Source organism: Sebastes fasciatus, chromosome 19 (assembly GCF_043250625.1).
Source record: "Sebastes fasciatus isolate fSebFas1 chromosome 19, fSebFas1.pri, whole genome shotgun sequence".
NCBI lineage: Eukaryota > Metazoa > Chordata > Actinopteri > Perciformes > Sebastidae > Sebastes > Sebastes fasciatus.
In genome coordinates this window covers 22828481-22848914 of record NC_133813.1, presented here as the reverse complement: position 1 = coordinate 22848914, position 20434 = coordinate 22828481, and the positions used below count along the sequence as shown (strand labels likewise).

The following is a 20434-nucleotide window of genomic DNA, read 5'->3' as shown; positions in this document are numbered from 1 at the left end:
AACTGAGCCCGCTATAACCTAATAATCGCAAGCTGCATTAAAGAAATGAGTGGAATTAAAACGATTTTGCGTTAAAGCGTTAACTTTGATAGCCCTACTAATAACTAATGCTAAATTTAAAACCAGTAAGCCTAAACCTAAACTCAAGAATAACTGCTGATAACTAATGCAAAGAACCAAACAATAAAACCAAACATTTGGTTTTACATAGATAATATATAAGAGCAGACACAAGATGATCCGTCTAAATCTGAGTGCACCAGAGCCACATCACTGGGGGACACAGAGGGAAACAGCAGGGACTCTCCTGATAACACCGATGTCCACCTGATTAGAAGCCACTGAATTACAGTCAAATAATTGAAGTTCTTCATTCGCCGTTGTTTTGAACAACTTTTATTACAGCTGCACAACAGAGGAGCATTGTGTTTGTCCTTTCATTAATAAGAAATTCAGAAGTATGCGTCTATTCACCTTTAGTTTTATGAAGAAGGATTCTACGGTAGGACATTTTGTAGAAAGTGAATAATAGTTTACATGTTTTCAGAAATATCTGGGGTCCCTATCTGGAAGTGATAAATAGAGACGATTGCCATGACAACTGATATTCGAGTGTCCCATCCTTGTTCTCTATATATCCTATTATCATTTATGCTCAGTGGATGAATATGAGTTGTAATACTGTGGCATGACAGTCTGTGCTACACACTGCCAAGACATTTTTTTTTTAATCTTTATTTATTTATCCATCCGTCCAGCTATTATCTGTAACCACTTATCCTATTCAAGGTCGCAGGTGGACTAGAGTCGATCCCAGCTGACATTGGGCGAAGGCGGGGTACATCCTGGTCAGGTCACCAGCTTATCACAAGGCTATTTATTTATTTTTATTTATTTTTTTATATATTGTTTATACATTTGTATTTGTTCAAATGCTGAAAAAGCAATAAAAAAAAGTTTAATCACAAAAAAATACATTATTTGTGGGGGATTTTTGTGATAAAACACACTAAACTCAAGGTCTACTTACTATCTTTTTCAAGAGCTTCAGTCAGTATCGGCCATGGCCTTCTTCAGAGAACACAATACAACCTACCTGAGTGTTGTGAGCCTTTTTTTTAGGTCCGTACACTTTGTTGATGTTGCACACATGATGGGATTTCCAGATGCATCCGAACATGGACAAAGATTTCAGTCAGAATCTAGAGATTGATGGCTTGATTTGGGGGAAATTGCCTTGCAACAGTTGCCATAAGAATGTCTCTAAAGACAAAATCTGAATTTTGAACACTTTCATCTACAATTTTGACAAGTTTATTGCATGAACGTCATTTTCGAACAGGCTCGGCTTTTAGGGATATAGACAGATAAAAAAACAAATAACTCAAAATGAAAAAGTTCTTCATCACAAACTAAGCATTCTTACTAGAACTGTAAAAACGGATGCATCCAGTTAACGTAAAACTGTCGCCTAAAGCACCACTGTCGCTGCTGTCAGAGTGCGGAGACGCCGCAGATACTTTACTCCTCTTTGACCTAAGAAAAGGCAGCGTGCGCCTTTTGACGGACAGCACCACTTTACTCTTTCACATTGATGGTCAGTCACACAAACAAAAAGGAGGGATGAGATGAGTTTCTCAGGGGAGTGAGGATAATAAAATCAGGGTGTCTGTGTGTCCTGAGCGGGGGCCATATTTGATGCTCTAACAGAATGAAGGTCTTTGGCGACGCAGCCTGGCAGTCATTTAGCTAAAGCAAGCAGATTTCTTTGAAGCCCGGCCACCTTGGCTGAAGAGCCATTACTCCCGGGGTTTTCTATACATTAACCATGCCACAGCAGCACAAGTGCATTACAGGCTGCCGCCCCGGCAGGGCCCAATTGTACTCCCTCTTGTTAAATATTACCCCAACAGAGCTTTTGATTTTATTGTCATTTTTTCTCCCAGTAGCGCTTATCCTCCTCCCCTCCCCCCGATCGGATTAGGATCGATTGCTGCGTGGCAGAGCTGGCCCAGACATGAGGACCAGAACAACGCTACAGCGCGATTGTGCTCCTCAGGCCCCGCCTTGGAGACTATTCAGGCGACTAAATAGAATGATTTGCCCTTAGATGTCAAATTTCCTCCGAGACAAGGATGTCAATACCAATTAGATTGTCTGCAGTTGCCTTAGTTACGCCAGCCTGCCCCCCGCCGCCACTGCCGCCGCCTCCCCAGCCTCTTTTCCTCTAAAGATACACTTGCTCTCTTTTAACATCTCACTCACATCTCTTTTTTGTAGGCAGAGTGGTGGTCTCGGCACCAAGCCTTTAGCCTCAAATCAGTTTTATGGCTGGCGCTGTGCAGACATTAGGCTAACTCCATTAGCCTCTCTGAAGGAGATGGCCTGAGGGGATACTGAGGGGCCAAGATGTGACTGGGCAGGGTGTGTGTGTGCGCGTGTGTGTCGGTGTGTGTGTGTGTGTGTGTGTGTGTGTGTGTGTGTGCATGCTGAAAGGGTGAAGGGGTAACATTGTCTTACAGAGTCTTTTGGCATCTCCTTAAAGGTCACTGTCTGCTGGTTCGAGGAGGCAAAAGCCCACTGGAGCACGAACATAAACAAGAAAGAGAAGTGGGCAGAAAATGGATTAATGAACAAATGTAATTAGGAGAGAGGGAGGAGATGGAGAGAGTGGGAGAGAGGACTCTGTCTCCACTTAGTATCGTGGCTCCTGCAGGCGCTTAAGTGCTAACATGACAAACAGATGTGGCCATGGCTGGCCAGACACGGGGCTGCACACACAAATACACCTACTTATACACAAATACTGTCGCTGTCTCTTTCTCAGCTTCCTAAAAATGGACTTCAAGCTCACACTGTGCACAAAATGCAGAAAAAGCATAATTTGGCTTATATAATTCCAAATGATTTATGACAGAAAATGTGACAGAAAGATAGAAAGACAAAAATACATGGCAAAACCTAGACAAGCTCAAACCCAAAAGGATAGCCATGCGTAAGCAACAATTTCGGTGTATTCAGTGTAGGCAACACACATTCTTACGGATCATTACGGATACCTTTAGAGATGTTCCGATACCATTCTTTCCTTGACGATATTGATTCCGATACCTGAATTTGCCGTATCAGCCAATACCGAGTACCGATCCGATGCCAGTGTTATAAAAAAAATATATAGTTATTACTTTTATTATTATTTAAAGAAAATTTAAATTTCAGTAGGCAGTATAGTTTTGGCATCTTTGGGCAAAAATACCATAATAACCTTTCAGCATATTGAAATTCACGTGTTCTGAGAGATAACTAGACTTCTGCTCCTCCTCATGGCTCTGTTTACAGGCTTTAAAAAAAATCTAGCCCGTGACAAAAACTTTGGCCACAGGTCATTTCAGAGAGAGCGTTCCTATTGGCTGTGCTCTGGCTGGTGGGCGGTGCTTGGTATTTCCTCAGCAGATCTCAACATGGCTGCCGGGTCACAAACTTTCTCATTTTACAGCTAAACAGTACACTACAAGATGATTCTGAAAACATTTGAGGTGAGAAATAGGCATTACGGTAACAGAATATTGATTCATATTTGATCAGCTCTTACTGCTTGTTTTCCTCCGGTCTGTGAAATCTTGCAGATGCCGTTAAAAGCAACGGGGGACACCAGAGGACACAGAGGCACATGATTTTTTTCAGATTACCTGTCTCATGTACTACTGTCAGGATAAAGTGACCGTTTTTTGAAAAATAACTTTTTTAAATCATATTTGCTCCATTTCTTAAACAGCTGTTGACTACTGATCATGTATGGATGTGATATGATCACTATCATTGTTGTATAGCCTGGCTCAGGTTAAACCCTTGCAATGCAATAGAACTTTCTTTTATTATTCAGTTTGTCAGTTACAAAGAACATAAATAAGGAATAAATAACAATTAGATTTTTTTCGTGGTTAATAAATTATGATATCCGATCGTTGCATAGACTGGCATACTCGCCGATACCTGATCCCGAATTTTGGGCAGTATTGGACGCATTTCCAATACTGGTATCTGTATCGGAACAACTCTAGATGGGCCTACCTTACTAACTTACTACGCAGCTTGCTTTCTATTTCGGAAAAATAACAAGGATCTCATCTCTGTAAGCTTATAACAGTGATGAGTAAACAGTAAGAGCAAGAAGTTGCTATAGATTTGACAAGTTCTCAAGGTAAAAGAAGGCTTTCAGAAATGTCTGAAAGGACAATCGCTGATAGATTCAGAAACAGATGCTTTACGCTCTAATATACTGCTATACTCCAGAACCTATGACCTTGTATATTTTTCAGCCTTTGATCCGTCACGTCCGTCCAGTGATCAGAGCTCTGAGTTCTTTACTCAGCTGTCCACCACTTATAAGTGTCACCTTGTCTGAATTTCAGCATCAAACCGCTGTTGGTGTGTTGTTAAAGCAGCAGTGGGTAGAACTGGAGCAAATATGATAAAAAAAAGTTGGTTTTATGTGATTTTTTTAAAGCCTGAAAACAGAGCCATGAGGAGGTGCAGAAGTCAAGTTATCTCTCAGAACACTTGAATTACAATATGCTAGTTTTTGCCCAATGATGCCAAAATATTGTTACTTACTGAAGCTTTAAGAGCATAAAGGGTATTTCATTCTGAGCTCTCACAGCAATTTTTACAATAAATATGTGTGTTAAGGGCCACATTGAGTGATTAATAAGTGTAATAACTTCCCTCTGTTTAGTTTGCACCGTTATTACAGGAATATGAAACCTTATACTTTCTTTTCCAGGTTTCAATTAGCATCTAAAGACACCATTAACTACTGCAATTGACTAAATCAATAGCTTCCCAGAAAGCATCCAAATCAGCATGAGATGTAATCAGGTCGGTTTTCAGTTCTCTGTTGTTAGTTAACCATATACACAAGGGGACTTCTTTCAGAGCATCATAAAATAATTTGAAAATGAAATACTATTACAAGGTTCCAGGCAATATACTTCAACCTGAATCACTGGTTGCGATACTGACACAAAAATGACCATTTGTAGTGAAACCCAGTATTATGCACATTCTTTCCGAGGGCGCACAACACTACGGAGTCAATTCAGCAGCGAGGAATGGAAACAGGACTTGCATTTTGAAGTTGGTTTAACCTTGCAGTGACACCTATTGCAGATGCTTTGAAATGGTTGAGAAGAATAGTTTCCGCATGGTGGGATCTGTAATTAGGCGGCACATCTGCACCACCAGCAGCAGCAGCAGCAGCAGCACCCCGGCATCCCCTCAACAACCTCCAACTCTGGCATGCTCAGAGCTTGCCGTTGGTTGGCAGCCAACACAAACAGTTCCCGCTGCATAAATGTGAATAATTCCACGAGATGAATTTCAACCGGTCAATTAGATGGATTTCAACTGTGAATATTTCAAGAGCATTTGCCTTTCCGATTGATAAGAGAAGGGACAGATCAAGAGAAACATGGATACGAGGGGCAGCGGAGAGGAGAGACAAAGAAGGATAAACAGAGGGAACGATGAAAGAAGGGGAGGAGAGATAGTGACAGCCATGAGACAGAAATTTACAACCAGATCATCAATTAACCACTCCAATCACAATGGATCAAGCCATTAAATGTGCATTTCTCCTAAACGACCTCCCGACTGACAACGACTACAGATCATGAGCTTGTATTGATGGCTGTTGGAACACGATGCAGTCCCAAAGTCTGAGAAGTTCACTGTTTGTCAGTTAATTCGGCACATGCGGTCGGGAACAAAACAAATGTCTGCCCTCTCGACTTACGTCTCATTAAATGCAATCCGGTTATTTCAAGCTGCAAGACTAATGTCTTGTGCTCTCGAGTTGGCATGTTTACCTTGCTCTCGTTTTTCTTGTGCTGAATAAGCACAGAATGTGACCATTAAATATATTGCTGATGGAGAGACAAGGGGACGGAGACATCAATATTAAAGTGAACTGGAGTTACGGCCGGCTGTTATAGGCTATCCCCGGGTGACGTCATCTCCAGGTTAGATAAGGAATATATCATGAATTTACGCACAAAGTTCAAGTTATGAATATGTGATTTAACAATGTTTCTGTGAAAAACAGATATTAACTTTCCCATTATCATTGCAATTAGTCTCTGTCTAATGAAAAAAGCATGGGAAACAAAAAAGGACATGGCCTACTCTATAAAATCCTACTTTCAGCACCTCTGAAATTAGACCTGAAGTCCCCCCAGAGGGGCTATTAGACGATAAATCCCTGTCATTGACCAGGTTCTGCCCTCTGCTCGCTCATGACTGACGTCCCAACCTCTTTGAAGTCCCTCGCCACAACAACGCCAGCACCACTTCCTCTCCTCTAGAAAGACTAAATGTGAGTTGCCCCTAGTAGGACACCAGAAAAGCGCAGGCAAACGTTTAAGGGAGGAAAGGGGACCCACAACATTCAAAATAAGCCAGATGTTTGCGTCTCGTGTTAACATGTGGAGACATGCGCTTGCCGTGGGCCTGCATTAATGAAGGTAGAGATCCATCTAAGTTGGGGGGGGCTGATAGGCAAAGGGGATGCTGCCTGATAGGCCGTGGCACTACTACACACTCACCCGGTCACATGTGCTAGCAATAAGTTAGCCTCGCTGCCACTCTGGTCAGACAAACAGATGGAGCCGGGCCGAGGCTCCGAGCCGGGAATATTTCCCATTTCGGCGAGAAAAGGAAGAAAAAGCCTGAGAAAATGTTACATCCACGTACTTCTGCTAGTTCATTCAGCAACGGAGCACTTTTCTTTTTTTTATATATATACTGGTAAAACTAACAGATATTAAACTTAAAAGACATCAATATTGGTTGCCTCAAAAATGTTGTAGATGATGGTGTGATTCATATCTTTTTCTATCATGATTATGTGCAAAAGAATGCTGCTACAAAAATAAGTAAAACACAATGAATACAAGGTTTTTGCTTGTATCAAATAAAAGTAATTAAATATAAAATCGGCCAATGGAACATTTCTTGAAATAAGATGTAATATTTTAGCCTTTCAAGATAATAAGAGATCTTGAAAGTAGGTGGGAACATATCTCTATTTCCCTAGTATTATGAAGTGCTTTGTGTAATAACAAGACTGTAATGCTCAAAAGTAGTATTTTCTTTGCTTAAGATATTCAAGATGCATTGTCTAAAAATATATACAGTATATATATATATACACATATACATATATATATATAAATATATATATATATATATACATACATATACATAAATATATATATATATATACATACATATACATATATATATATACATATACAGTATATATACACATATATATATATATATATCACTATATATATATACATATATATATATCATCCCTATATCTCACTGAAATAGGTGATTGTGTCTTATATTGAGTGTTATGAGATATTTTGACTAGTAATTAGACAAACATAAGATTTTTCATTTTTGTAGTGATAGGGACATTGATAGTTTCAGTTAAAAACAAAAAAACCCACAACAAATAATTCATGGTATTGCATAATAAATGCATTTTCTAATTCCAGTGGCAAAATTAGAAAAACAAAACATAAAATTTTAATTTCTTTTGGCAATACTTCATTAAAACTTAAATAAACTTCAAATACAATTGAAAGATATCAAAAACTACTGAAGTATTCTTATAAAATTGTACAGTAGTTCATTTATCCTGATATGATTCAAGTATCACCACAGAGCTCACTATTGAAAATCTACTATAATTTTTGTCTGGTGGAGTACTTCCAGGTTAATATTTAACTTAGAGATAAAAGAAGGTATATTTAAAAAAAAAAAAGGGCTGCCTATTAAACCATAATGCTATTTTTAAGGACATTAATTATGCTAATTTAAAATTAATTATTCTATTTGTCCAAAAGTTGCATCTTCTCAGCAAAGGAAGCGTTCCACTTCAGCACAATGTTATTATATTTTTTAGTACACCATTAATATCATCTGTACTCTCTGTATTATTATGTCAATAGAGTTATTCATAGTGTAAAAAATAAAGCACATTAGTAAATATTTATTATTCACTATTATTTATTTAGCCACAAATTAAAGAACAATTTCCATGTCATTTCTGCGTTGTAAGCATTTTATTTTCAAACTAACTAATTTGAGGTGCCTGAACAACTGACTCTCTGGCTGGTGAAAACAAAGTACTTGCCCGCCAGCATGCCTGTCTGTCTGACACTCTCTATCTTCTTTGTTAGACTTGTTGTTTTAAGTGTTAAGAAGGGTGTTACCGAGCTGCACTAGTATTGCGTCGGCCGGAAGAGTTGGCCCTAGACAGCAGTGCATTTCAGAGACACTCAGGAGTAATCAGGGATCAGAATACAGAAGTTACAGTACGTACATTGTTGCATGACTCACATCTCCGTCATGGAAGCATTGCTGCGGGGCATTCAGCAAAATCATGCCGAGTAAATGTATGTCAAACATTTTGAACTGAAAAGTGAATTGTGTCAACAGCGAAGGAATAACCGTCCGCAGATATTAGCATTTCAAAAGGAGAGAAAAAAGAAAGATAAAGCGGAGGAGAGAAGGGAGGAAAGGGGGGAGAGAGAGAGTGAGGGTGAATGGAAACGTAAAGATTGCATGGAATGCTCTTGCATGAACTGTAAATGAACCCCTAAACCCCGCTCTCCACCTGACAAAATCTGTTCTTTAGGCCTGACACACAACCGCAGAGAGCCTCGTAGCCAGCGTGCAGGAATGCCACGTTAAGATCACAATTGCCTCTCTATAGTCTTTAGAAATAAATATTTCCATCCCAGGAGAGGCTGCGGAAATATTATACAATCCAATAATTGAGGATCTTTATACACTCAATATCCCTGAGAGGGAATAGTTGCAACCATGATACCTGACACGTGCACTAAAGTCTCATAAGGGAAGTGTTTGAGATTAAAAATATCACTCAAGAACAAAAACATAAAAACACTCTCCAGGGATGTTCCTCACAATTATATATATTTTTTCATTCTTAATTTGTTCATATTAATATTATTGTTTATTTTGATGCTTTGGCAACATTGTTTTTTGAAACTTTCATGCCAGTAAAGCCACTTTGATTGTACTTAATGACCCAAACACACAGCCAAGAACAACCCATAGTTGTAACATTTTGTGACAGTCTAACAACATCAAGTTTAACACCTCTAACCACACTACTGGCTTTCGGATCACTCCTCAGCTGTCATCGGTGACACGCTTCGCGTTAAAGCTGTGACTGAACTGACGTAATGATAACCACAGTTGCATGGTTCGAATGGTATTTAAGCAGCCTAATGCCCTGTTTGTTTTCCAATGTGCTCTCCCAGCGGTGCTCTCAATCCACTGAGGGTGTGTTGAGTGCTGTGATTGGTGTGTTTTTGTCTGTGTGTTCAGAGAGACACTCCCTCTCCTAAGCTGGGCAGGTCTTTTTCTGTGTGTCTCCCTCCTTCATTCAGTCACTCACTTTCCCCTCACTCGTTCTTTTCTTTCCCTTTTTACTTCCCCTCTTAATGTCTGCTTGTTTCCTCCTCCTCCTTTCTTCTCCCTCTCTCCTCCCACAGGGGCTGTATGCATTCCTGCCAGGAGGGGCGGAGGTGTCTGTGATACGGGCTCGATAAGGACCAGGCCTCCCCCCCCTCCGTCCCCCCCTCCATGCTGCCCTCCCCTCGTGTTCACCCTCACCCTCACCCCCTCCCTGGGAAAATGGGTGCACCCTCCTCCCTGGCAGGGCACCGGCTCCCCTTTGAGTGTGCTGCCAGCCGTGGCAGCAGAGACTTAACATGATTTGTTTGTCTGCTGCTGCGTGTTTGCACCAAACTCTTAGCGCCAACCCCCCCATTACTCCTGCCGGAGATCCAGGGGGCTGGTTAGCTGGTACAGATCTGGAGTGGAGGCCGGGGGCGGAGGGTTAAAGGGGTGTTAAAGAGGGTGAGGTAGGAAAGGTGGGGGATGCAGGGAGAGATCAGGGTTAAAATGAGTTTGGAATATGATCCACGGGCTGGAAACAGTCAACGTTTCTTGAAGTCTGGCTGCCATAGGCTGGACTATGTGAGAGATAACAGGAAAACATACAAAACTATATTCACCCGCAAAGATCGAGGGTTTTCCCATTCTTCCCTTTTTTTTCTCCTGGTGTTTTGTAATTGGCTCGCTTCCTGGTGCTGCGGCGGACAGCAGGCACAGCAGCGGCTGCCCAGTCGGCCCATTGATCTTTCATCAGCCCATAGAGTTAAAGCTGAAGGCACTAGGGAGAGGCTGGAGAGGCAGCCCCTCTTTTTATGGCAGCCCGCTGGAGCCTGCCTCGGATTGTTCCCCGTTTCCTCAGATTGTTTTTCATTTAGTCAGGGTGCAGCGCTGTGCCGCTCTGAGGAGGTGAGGTGAAGTGTCGCAGACATTTAGGAGAGCACGTAACAGCTACGGTCTGGGTAGGTGGATACAATGGTACGGCAGGGCTTGTTTGCTGATAACATTTAGTTGCTGTGTGTTTGGGTTTTTGGCTTAAAGTGTGTTATGAGTGTTTGGGGATTAAATGACCTATAGGCCTACGATTAGGAAGGTGTTGGTAGCAGTTGATCTGTAGCCTAGTTACTGTAAATACATGTGTATTTCTGAGTGGAAGAACTATTTCTTGGCGAAAAGACTGTCAGTAAACCCAGATAACAAACAGCAGCACCACTAATTTAGTGGAGGAGATGCATTAAACTGTTGCACTTGATGATATTTCTCCATAGACTCCCCGGCTATTAATCAAAACCATTTCACATTAAGAAAAAGCAGCAAGAGCTCTTAACGCAAATCAAATTTCACTTAAGGGGCTAAAATTACCTTCATCAATTTGCATGAAAGCCGTGGCAGTGGTCAAGACGTCCATGTGATCGTCGTCCAATCAGAGGGTCCGCTGAGGATGTGGGTGTGGTGCGTCGTATCCCCAGCAGTATTCCATTGATCCGAGCAACCGGCGCTGACCTGCAGCAGGCCCTGAACTTGGTCATCTAACTGATACGTGATATTAGGATCCTTCTTGGAGGCAGCTCCACGGGGATCTGGTCAGAGAGAGAGAGAGAGAAAAACAGACTTCAGATCAGCAGATCAATTTTCACTGGACCTTGAATATTTCATGTAGGGAGTCTTGCAGCAGACACACAGATGGGCTAAACAACTGGCCGACAACTACGTGCAGTGGCACACATACACCTTGCTTACAAACACACACACACACACACACACACACACACACACACACACACACACACACATACACAGCCTGATCACACTGGAAATTTGTACAAAAATACATTTTCCGTCTGATTTGAACACACCAAAAGGAGTTGGCTCAACCAGGATGACCCCCCAAAAATGACCCTTTAATTGTTTGACCTTAACATTAAAATACAAATTCATTGTAATGCTACACAAACATAAGGTGGTTACTGTTTGTAGTGTATGACGAGAACATATCCGTGAGAAGATGTTGCACAGACACACACACACATTTCACCCTAAGGGCCGGGTTAGGGGAATCATGTCTGGATCATGTTTCTAGTCCCAGCGAACATGTGGTCGATGCAAGACTGCTGTACTGACTCAGCCCTGGTCCTAGAAGTGGACACAGAGGACAACATGCTCAAAAAGCCGGTCTAGAGATATACCTGTGCTCAGACGGGAAATTATTTTATATATTTTATGTGTTCTATTGATGTGTCCTTTGACATTTAACTCCCACTAAATGGTGCAAGATCATAACATTTTGGAGCATAAATGTCAGATGATTCTAAAAGAAAACTTAAATTACGCTCTGTGTAAAACGGACAGTAAATCTCTCCAGAGTATCAGCGGCAACAATGCAGCAATAACCCACACCTGACCCCTAAACCTTCACCCACAGAAAGGATGTTGTTTCACCGACTGTCTTCAAATACTTTCCTCTCGGAAAGACATCAGTGAAACCAGAGCTTGTCAGGCCCTGTATTTGTTTATTAAGTACGCTCTTGCACTGGCTTGCTCCCAAGATGGCTGTAACTGAGAGATTTGTTCATGTAGGCATTAGGGCTGGCTATCAGTGGTGAATTATTTATTGAAAAAAATCTTCCCTTCCTTGACGGATGAGAGAATATGTAGGGCTGCTCACTGACTCTGCCATATATTAGAGGAATGATGAAAACATTGTTAGGCGCAGCACACTGATAATGAATTTACTTTTCTTTTTTTTTATTGAATGGACAAAATCTCTATTTCTGGATAATAATCCCAAAAATATTGATAGTGAAAGTGTGGTTATCTGGAGAAAAATACAATTGGCAATACTTCTGCCATCAGGTGTTTAGTGTTTGAATAGGGAAAACAATTAGATTTAAAACAAACATTTTGACAACTACCATACAATTTTATGTATAAGCATTAAATATTGAAATGGTTAATCTTGTGCTGTGCCTTTCAAAAATGCCTCATTATTTCTCCCAAAGCTGCATCAACCTGTCAGTGCTCTCCATAAACATTTGAATGATGTATTTTTATAAATGCTATCTTCTAGAATAAATGCGATAAACTTCAGAGTATATATTCCCACTGACAGGAACGTTGGGAATTGCACAGGGAAGAAGCAGTGGTTGCAAAACATGTGCTGATATCGTAGTAGGACCCTAAAACCCCTGTTTTTCGGCAACGATAAAACACAACAAAAAAAAAAGTCACACTAAAATCAGACGACTAGAAACCCAGTTACCGTGGACATTTTTCCTGCCAGATTTAAATCACAATGATTTGTTCAAATCAGAATAAATCACATTTGGTCATTTTCTCTCTGCCCGCTTTATTATGTTAGTTTTTTGTAGTCTGCAGCAGTGAAAGAAAAAGAGACAGGCGGCGGGGGCCTGGCTATTGTCATTCAATGGCCGAGCCATTTTGGAAATCAGCGCTCTTGATTTGCTGCCGCTGCCTCCCTCTCTGTATTCCCTGATGGCTGCACTGGATGGAAGGCTTCCTTTTATAATTTTCCAACTTGCACATACGCCTCTTTCTCAGAATAACATACACACGTCAAACGCTGAGTTGAATGTTTGAATGAGTCGATGATAGAAGTGGAAAAATGACGAGGGGCGCGCTGTTAACTTTGAGCAGAATCTGCAACAACAGGATGCATCTATATTGATAAAACTATTTAATCAAAATTTCACAAGTTGGGATCTCTCAGGATAATTTACCACCAGAGACGTCTATATATTGGTTAAAGCTAAAAGCTGCTCCATTACCAAAGGGGACTAATAATTGTGATCTATGCTTGCTCACTCAGCAAATAATCAATCATGCTTCTTTAGTGTGTTTAAACTGGGATTTTGCTTAAACAAACCATTGTTGTACACATGAAGGTTCACCTTTTAAGCCACTGTTAAGGTGACGTTATCTAAAATAAACTATTTGATGGGATATTATGTTAGTTACGATGGCATATGGGGGCTTTTGTAAGCTCCAGACCTAATTTGAATAAAACACTCTGGCCCCTGTGACCCAGGCTCATCTAAACGCCCTCACATTGTCACACAAAGAGCCACTAAAAGGGGGCCCATGACCCATATTGCAAGAATAAAGTATTAGACAAATGTATCTGCCATGAGTGAGTCAGCATCCTCGCTGGAAAGAAAAAAAAACACCAGAGATCAGAGGAAATAAAGAGTGCAGCGTACAGCAGTTGAGCAACACAAGACAACTGTAAGAAAAAAACTCTGCGTAAAATACAGGATATTCATGGAGGAGCTATAAGCGTGTGGACGCTGACAGCCTGATGACTTGAGTGACTGCAGACCTGATTTAGAACAACACGCGTGTTAAGACTTTAATTTGCAGAAATCAGGCAGGATCTCCACACCGCCGCTCCTCACACTGAGGGAGATTATTCTCATCAATAGGGCGTGAAATTCACTGGCTGACCAACGAAGTGACCACTGGAGTGAAGTGCTAGCGTGTGTGTGCATGCAAATTGGGAATAAATGTGTGTGTGAGGGAGAGAGGGAGAGAGAAAGAAGGCAAACGTGTGCGTCGGGAGGGAAAAATAGATGTTGATACGTGTGTGTGTGTGTGTGTTTGTCCTTGCAACTGAGATTTTTTTTAGATTGCGTGGCCTAGTTCTCCCCGGTGAATATTTTTTCACATTTTGTCTTTGTTTTCACACATTATCTGGCATCACACAATCTGTATTTTCAGAGTTATTCTCATCCCAACTCTGGGTAGGATGGACTATTCTAACTGCTGTGCTAATAAACAGAAGGAAAACAGATTTTAATAAATCAGTGGGAAATGAATCAGAGGGTGAAACTAAACCCAAAGTGTCACCTGTTGAAATCCAGCCTTCACTAACTGTTGCTAATACCTGCATGTGAACAACCAACCGGTGATATATGTAGGAGGAAGAACAGGCATATCAACCTGAAATGAGACGGTGACTAAAAGGGTAGAGACAAATTTAGTTCTCAAGGGCTGATTACCTGAGTAATGCACTAATGACACCGCTTGTGCTCTAATGTGATGAATGGATATATCACAAGGTTTCGGAGCAGAACTGTACACGCACCTTATACTTCAATGAGAGAAAAGGAGTATTTTAAGGACACTTCGACATGTTGTAACACCCATCATGGTAGCAGAGTGTCTAATCAAGCCTCATCAGTTATGAGAAGGAACGCAGCAACAGGTAAAACAAGGGTCAAAAGGAGTTTGTATAGTTCATGTGTGTATTTTATGATGAAGAGAGATGACATTTATGCTTGGTGAGATGTTTTCCGATTAAGATCTCTAAATTTTCAGAGCTCAAGGTGCATCTTAAAATAGATAAAGATCTATTAAACAAGCTGTGGATGTTCTGAGAAAAAGGTCTGTGGAGAAATGTCATCTTGTAACAAATGTCCCTCAGCAGCCTCCCAAGAGCAGCCATGACATCAAACGCTCTTCCAGTATTTACTGGGAAGTGTCCAGAGAAGTGGCTGATAAAGGATGACCAAGCAGCAGAGCAGAGCAGAGCCACCCTCCACGTGGCTGCTGCTGCTGCTGCTGGACGCGTCTTTTTGCCTTCAGCGTGGAGTTTGTGCGCCAGGCGCCGAGCAGAGTAATCTGTTTACAGTGCGCGCGTTGATGGTCATTTTTTATGATGTTGTTTAATCCACGGTGGAAGAGGAGGAAGAGGAAGAGGAGGAGGGGTGGTGGTGGGCTGGCTGTCTAGCAGAGCCCCAGACAAGCTGGCTCCAGTGGCCATCTCTGTAGGCTATAGGCTTCTCTATTTGAGCAGAGAGACAGGTGTAAATCTCTGCTAAGATCTTTACTCTGCACTCTCTGCGACACTCACCTGAAGGTAAATAAATGGTTTATGGCCGAGTAAACGAGCCACCGCTCTCTGGTCTTGTGCACAGAAACAGCCTCGGGGGCGCGCAGTTGTCATTGTCATGCACTGTGTAGTAGTGGTTGTGAATGTTTAAAAGGTTAGGAAATAATAATTTATTTAACTAAACGTGTCAATATCTGAGAAAAAAAAATAATATGATTAATAATGGTGAAATTAATTTTATTAGCTATTTACCTTAAGACGCTTATTATAGGCTCCTCAGAATAAAAGTGGAGGGTTTAGACACTAACATTTAAAAACTTTTTTCGCTTTTTTTTTTTTTTTTATCTAAAGCCGAGAGTTATAAACTTGAATACAACTTATAATACAATAAATAGAGAGTTAAGAAAGAATATTAACATAAACTACAAAAGCAATTTCTGAAGAAATTGCGGTGTGAATGCTAGATGCTGAAGAGCTGACGCTATAAACTGTAATGCTGGCTTAAATGTTGTGAGAAGAAGATGAAGAAGTAGGAATAGTTGGAAAAGTGAGAATAGGTTTAATTTGTATGAATATCATTGAAAAGTTGAATAATACCAATAGTGTATAAAAGATGTGTATGAAGAATGATACAGAGTCAGAATCAAAAGATTATGAATCAGTAAATAAAAGTTGTAATTTCATGAAAAGCAGCTGAAGCCTTATAAATAGTTAGTTCTGAGTTCCCTGTTAAAAAAGTTACCTCCTTGGGCTTTTATTTTGAAAAATTAGGTGAATCCCTAGATTTCCTGTTCTAAGATGTGGAACATTTTACAGTTTGAATGGAAAGTATGAATGAGCAGTGAAGAGTTGAAAATGCTTGAAAATGTTTAAATTCAGAACATTTCTTCCATTCATTTCAATGGAAATTTTTTGATGAATTATGGTTAATAATTCTGAAAATATGAAAGTTATGAATGAGAAAAAGTAATAGCCATCATGTCCTAATTGAGCTGCACGTTTTGTTGTTTGAATGGAGTTTCCATGTTGAAAAATGTGGAAGGAGTAGCATTGCAAAAAAAAGTTGGTCTGACGAAAAATAAAAAATAAACTAAGTAGAATAACATACATTCAAACCAATAATTGTATGTGGGCCTATACTACCTGGCGGACGTGTTTAAATATGAATCTTTGCGCGCACAATCATTGTAAAAGGGTTTTTGACATTGTCATGCGCCACCCCACATCACGCAAAATGTGTGCATGTGTGCGTGCATGTGTGTGTGTTTGCAGAGAGAGAGAGAGAGAGAGAGAGAGAGAGAGAGAGAGAGAGAGAGAGATAGAGAGAGAGAGAGAGAGGGAGAGAGAGAGGCGGCTATTCTACCAGAGTTCTGCAAAGTAGGTCTGTGCCACTTTTGATTAGGGCCTGCTCCCAAAAGATGGTTGCAGACATGAGATAATGAGGTCCTGTGATAACGCGGGTCTCCTTTAAGTTTTTCCCATGAATCGAGACTGTCGCCAGTCCACAAAAACGACACTGTGCGTCGGCACCACGCTACTCACTTCTCATTTGTCGAGCACAAAAGCTGATCCAGCCCCAAATCCTGCGCTAACAAACCAAGGGGCCGGGAGCAAATCATATAATGTTCACTTCTCCACTAATTAACTGGAATCCCACCTTTATTCTTAAATACAGTGACCAATTAAACCGCCATGGATGCCAAAAAGGTCTCCGGGGCCACGGACGGTCGCCAGGAGCATTTGTGAAGGTCTGCGGCTTCACTATAGGCTTCACTATAGGCCATGGATCTTATTAGGTGGGTGACCTCGGCGAGGAAAGGTTACAGACTTTTTCACTGCAAACTAAGATGTTTCCTAATCGGATTTTAATTGGTTGGTTGGAGTGGTTGGTGCTGGTGTCCTGTGGGGTGATGATTGCATTTCAGCGCGGATCCACAGAGATGGAAAACAGGCTGATGGATGGAGTGATTCAATACAAATATACAATCTGTGCTATTTTATAAATATTTCTCAATATATAGATAGATAGATAGATAGATAGATAGATAGATAGATAGTAACTTTATTAATCCCGAGGGAAAGTCAAGTTTCCAGCATTACAGTTCCATAATACAAAACATGTTAGTAAAAAGGCAGTAAAAAAAGTTAGTAGTGCAAAGTACAAAAAAATATACCAGATATAAAAATACAAGGAGATGAAGAATAAAACTGTTAAAACTGAATATAGTGCAGAGTAACAGCTGTGATACACGACTATTAAAAAAGTGAATATAGTGCAAAAAAGACTGTTAAAAGTGAATATAGTGCAGAAGAGACGTTTAAAAGTGATTACAGTGCAGAAAAGACTGTTAAAAATGAGTATAGTGCAGAAGAGACTGTTAAAAGTGAATATAGAAGAGACCGTTAAAAGTGAAGATAGTGCAGAAGAGACTGTTAAAAGTGAGTATAGTGCAGAAGAGACTTAAAAGTGAATACAGTGCAGAAAAGACTGTTAAAAATGAGTATAGTGCAGAAGAGACTGTTAAAAGTGAGTATAGAAGAGACTGTTAAAAGTGAATATAGTGCAGAAGAGACTGTTAAAAGTGAGTTTAGTGCAGATGAGACTGTTAAAAGTGAATATACTGCAGAAGAGACTGTTAAAAGTGAATATACTGCAGAAGAGACTGTTAAAAGTGAGTATAGAAGAGACTGTTAAAAGTGAATATACTGCAGAAGAGACTGTTAAAAGTGAGTATAGAAGAGACTGTTAAAAGTGAATATACTGCAGAAGAGACTGTTAAAAGTGAGTATAGAAGAGACTGTTAAAAGTGAATATACTGCAGAAGAGACTGTTAAAAGTGAGTATAGTGCAGAAGGTACTGTTAAAAGTGAATATAAGAGACTGTTAAAAGTGAGTATAGTGCATTATTATCTGTCCTGCAGACCGTCCTCCTTTCCTGAGTCTGTCTGTGGAGCACTATATGGCTTCATGAGGCAAATCAACAGGTGTTAACATCCTTTTTTTCCCCCTTCATCACAACATGGCTAGAAAAACCTTTTGTTGGAATAACCTCTTTGTGCCAGTTACAATAGGCTAAAATAAAGTAATGAATGTGGGCATAACCATCATCCATTTTTTCCTACAGGGCTACTTTCTGCAACCGTTGCAGCCTCTCCCGTGTTTATTCGTGGTTACTGCATGAATCCTGTCTAAGTTAAGCCAACCAGGTTCAGCTCTCGTTCACATGCTCCCCCCCACTCATTACCCCCAAAAAACGGCTTTATGCAAAACATCTGTACGGACTTCAATAAATGAAAGCACAGCTCTTAACCGCATCCTACTTATTTTGATTTTCATGTGGTTCTCGTGTATTGTCCAACTCAGTAAATACGGCCAGTCTCATATTTCAAATGTCACACAAGTCTCTCTGGCGACTTGAAACATGAAAAAGAAGCAAACGGCAAACAGCTAGTAAAAAAAAAAAAAAACACAAAGCAAAAAAGGTGGTTCCGAAACTGAGTCACGTTAAACTCATAATAGATCAAAAGAAAGAAAAGTTTTTTTTTATTCCACATAGCTCAGTGCAGACTATAAGATGGTTAACTAATAGACTATTAGACTAACTACATACAGTATGTGCCCGCAGCACACGCTCATATGAAAGTGTGTGAGCACCAAGCCAGATAAACCTGTTGACGCACAACATCAGTAGCTTCACTATATATACACCACGAGACACCAAAGAGACAACTTAATCTGAAACACAAACATTATTTAAACGAGTGGAGTCTAAGAGAGGCGTTAGATCTGGGAATGTTTGTTGTACAGATGCAAAATAAAACGTTCACTTTAACAAAACGTTTGCAAACAAAACTGTCTCCTACTCTTAAAAATACAGCATTTCTTAACATTATTATCATTAATATAATAGAAAATTATAAATAGAAAAATCTTGTCATGTTGTTGTGATTTAGTAAAGAAATATCTGATAAAGAAAAAACTCCAAAAACAACTTTACGCACGGCTCCATAATAAGCAGAGGAGTTTTTACGCACACGTTTACAAGGCTTCAACAGTGAACAGAGAGATCCATCCGTCGCACAGAGAAGAAGAAGAAGCATGTGGGAGATTCAATTGACCGCACTCAACTTTGCCGCCGCTTGAGCTTCGCCGCACAGACTTCAAATTGTTGTTCTCGCTACTGACAAAACCGTTAATTCACCCAGAAACGGGAGGTCAAGTTTCAGCAGGAGCAAGAGAGGAGGGGGGGGGAACAAAAAAAGTAGCCGGCAACTTAGAGGAACATTTTGTGTCCAAGCTTTCTACACACAAAGGGCCCTGAGCTCTTACCTAAAATAATAGTAATAATAAACATTTGACACCTGTTGCTTTTATTTATCAGTATGCTTGATAAAGGGAAATCAAGAGGAAGTGAGACAGGTGAGGTGAGACATTTAAAAATGCATGAATCCCTTCAAAATGTGTCTCTTTTCTGTTAAACATAAGTAGTGCAACTGGAAAAAATCTGACAACAAATTGCCTATTTTTGACCTAAATAAAAACCTGCTTTAAATTTAAATGTGCAAATCTTAATACTAACCTGGATTCTTAATTTAATGTGTGATACAAACTGGTTTTAGCTACAAAGAAATTAAAATTTCACAGTTTTCTTTTCCTTCAAGGTTTCAAAATATTCGTACTGTCTGAAATTAGTATTTACTTCTTAATAAACTACAGTACGGTATATGTTTTACCACTTCATTGAAAATATGCTTGTTACATATATGACATTTTAATTCTTTAGCTACTGCTGCTTCACCTGAACAGAGTAAAACAAACACCACTGGGACAACGTGCAGCGAAATCCGCACTGAAAAGGCTGGATTATGGGCTCAGGCCTGCACACAGCACCTGTGGGGAGTGGCTGGAGAATCTTTTCCCAAAATAACCCAGAAAAACTCATCCCAGCAGGTCTGCAACAAGGTTGAACAGGGAAAAAAAACACTGACACACCACCTGAGGCCCAAATCCAGGAAGACCTGGCTTACCTGGAGGGGAACTGACACCTAGTGAGATTTTACAAGGTCATTTAGGGATGGGGTACTGCA

At 40.3% G+C, this 20434-nt stretch overlaps 1 long non-coding RNA gene across 1 annotated transcript in view; it reads right to left on the bottom strand.

The window, feature by feature from the left end:
* The window catches only part of LOC141757742 (uncharacterized), a 113868-nt gene that overhangs the window by 61273 nt on the left and 32161 nt on the right, over positions 1–20434 (bottom strand). Inside the window, exon 3 of the long non-coding RNA XR_012591742.1 lies at positions 10861–11078. This is a non-coding gene — a long non-coding RNA (uncharacterized LOC141757742). The remainder of the gene's footprint in view (positions 1–10860; positions 11079–20434) is intronic.